Genomic DNA, 3,090 nt, shown 5'->3' with positions numbered 1-3,090 from the left:
ATATTCGGTTCTTCTCAGTAGCAGCTGAACATCCTGTTGACATACCACCAAGGTTAATAATTATTGCTTTCTATAAGTACTTTCACTGCTAACCTTCTACCTCTATTTTTTCCCCATTCTGGCAGTAAAATGGAAGACAGATGGAACAAAGAGTGATGCAAACTAATTTTAGTTTTAAGTGGGCATTTTCCAACACCCTTCAGAATATCTAGGATTTAATAGCCAAGCAAATATGGAATACATTTTTAAAAGTGATTAAAGCCTGTCCTTCTAATGAATCAATTTGAATACACTTGGAAAGATGGAATTATGCCTTGCTTGCTTAGATGAAAAGATGGCCAATGTTAAAGTCTCACTAAAAAAGTTCTTTTGCTTTTAATGTCTTCCAGCTCAAGTGGTTGAAAAGTAACTCAAAGTCTACAAGATATCTCTTGGCCTTAAGGAAATGTAAAAGTTCAACATTAGTAAGGAAATATGGTAGTCTACTTAAGAGGAGCTTTTAAGACAGCAAGCTGATTATTTTAGAAATTTTATCATCTACATAGTCTGAGCAAGAACTCAGTTTTCAAAATGAAAATGGATACAGGATGATCAAATATTCTTACATGCATAAAATCACAGTGAACTTCTGCTAATAGGATTTCATTCATGTAATACAATGTCTTATTGTCTCCCCTGTTGAATGTACGTTCTAAAATAGGGACTGTGTTTGCAAAAAAGAAAATTTGGACTCCATATATAGGAAATATTTTGTAGCTGTGTGCCTATTTTTGCCTATATAAAGAAATCACATAAAATAACAAAGTTTGAAGCTCAAGTAATTTAATACATTCTCTTAAAGCAATAAAAATTTTAGCAACTTTTTTTTCAGAACATATGAAGTCCAGTGACTAAAGAGAAAACCGTCCTCTAGGAATGACATAATGCCGTAGTAGAAATCTTATCACTGGGGAAAACAAATGGCTATAGAAAAAGATCCATCCCTGATCAAGTATTTCACAGCAGAATGCCTGTTAATGATTCTAAAGAGTAAGCACATCTGTTGCAAATTAAAAGAAAATTGTTCATCTACAATCCTTGTAATTCATACAAACAAATAGCGGTTTTGATCATTGCTCTGGTTTGCTTAATGTATCCTATTAATAAGCATATGCTACACTGTTAACCTGGTGCTAAACCAGGGCTCTGAGCTGTTAAGGACATAAAAATAACCAATACACCATAATACTCCACAGTGTTCTCCAAGCCCAACAGAATTACCTTGATGCATTAAGACTTAGAACATTCAGTTTTACTGGTCTTATCAACAGGAATTAAAAATTCAATCCCAAATGAGTTCATTTTGGTGATGATAACAAAATTTCAAAACAAGTTCATTTCAACCAGTCATAAAAGTAAGTTGCCATTTAACTTTTCTGTGTGCCAGAGTCAAATTACATTTCTCAGTTTCTAATAAAATGCTTACTTGATCGTAAGTATCTACTTTTTATTTATTACTGCCTGGCAGCTTTAGGGCCATTAATTTATTGCTAGTGTGCAGTTTCATTGGTCTATGTGATACACAACGTCATTGTATTTTAAGTATGATATGGTCTGAATCCAAAGCCTTATTCCTTCAAGAGTATGTAATTATGGACTACGATTAAATTAGTTTGTAATTTATTAGAGGACTTACAAAGCCAGCAAGCATTGAAAAGATATTATACCAGCATTCTTTCTTAGTGAGCTGTGCATTTTCTATTTTCTCCCAGAGCAAATCTATATGTACATACCAAACATGTTTTTTCCTAGGCTAAAAAGTATTTTTATTAAGAGATGAATAGTTTATTAATGTTAAAATGCCATCACAGATTATTTATTTGTATGAAATATAATCAGCCGTGGACTGAAACTCCCAGGACTCTTATTCTACTGCTAAACTTTTTAAAAACACTGGCAACAGATTCAGAGGAACAGAACTTTCTTCCCACTGTTGGTGGACTTTCATTCACAGCACAAGATAGGAAAAAAAGAGGTATATTATAGTTGTTTCAAAATGTGGTTTATACTAACTTACTCCCCTAATCCTATTTATTCTGTTGTCAAGTTAAAAAATGAGTAGACTGTAAATAATCTGAATTGTGCTATTCTGGTCTGTCAACTTAGTTTGTTAAAAAGATGATATAATAACAAATGAAGTATTAATTTTTATTCTTTCACAATTTCTGTTTCGATCCAATTCATCTGCATAAAAATAAAGTAGAATTTAGATATAATTTTTGCATGCCTCTACAGCCCGGTGCTGTATAAGAGATCTGATCAATGCAAGAACTCTGTATCAGCCAAGAATTGCAGCTTCCCCAGAAACAAGAATACTTGATTCAGCACAAGATTTCCTATTCTCACAAGCAAGACTATTTGGGTGGTTTTTTTTCCTGAAAAAAAGGTAACAATTTTAAAAGGAAGTAAGCAATAAGAGGAAAAAAGGAAACGTAAAGTGTATAATTGAGAACTAGACAGCTCTCATCTCCTCAGGGTAGAACTTTCAAAAGCTTGAATTTCCTTCCTTAAATAAGTGTTAGTCCTGTCTGGTGCTAAATGCATAAGGATTTAAATAGATGCAGAAGATAGAGTCTTATCTTGTGTCAAAAGCTTAAGCGTTTATCCATACAAGTAGTGACTTCAGGAAGCCTCCAACCAGATGAATAACTTCAAGCATATATTATTGATCCACTTTTGTACTTAAGCAGGCACTTAAATACTTGCCTAATTATTTTGAATTATGTCTGTAAAAAGGTAAACAAGATACAAAGGCAGACTGATGGCACAAGCCCATGTTTTCTATATCTGGACAATGCAAATACCACCATCTGTTGCTTTACCTAAAACAATCCAAAGGTAATAAAATACCCTGGCTATTCTGATTATGTGTGATTCATATTTTGAAGAAATAACAGAGGAATGTGGGCAACAGCAATGTGTCAGTTACAATGAGCCTTCCCTACAACAACTTATTTCAAAGTGAAAATGAAACTCATTCACAAGTTTTTTAAACTCAGGGATAAAAATATGCAGAGTCCAAGAGGTTAATTATACTTGTAGTCTTGTCCT

Source organism: Phalacrocorax aristotelis, chromosome 8 (assembly GCF_949628215.1).
Source record: "Phalacrocorax aristotelis chromosome 8, bGulAri2.1, whole genome shotgun sequence".
Lineage (NCBI taxonomy): Eukaryota > Metazoa > Chordata > Aves > Suliformes > Phalacrocoracidae > Phalacrocorax > Phalacrocorax aristotelis.
Note: the sequence above shows the minus strand (reverse complement) of the source record.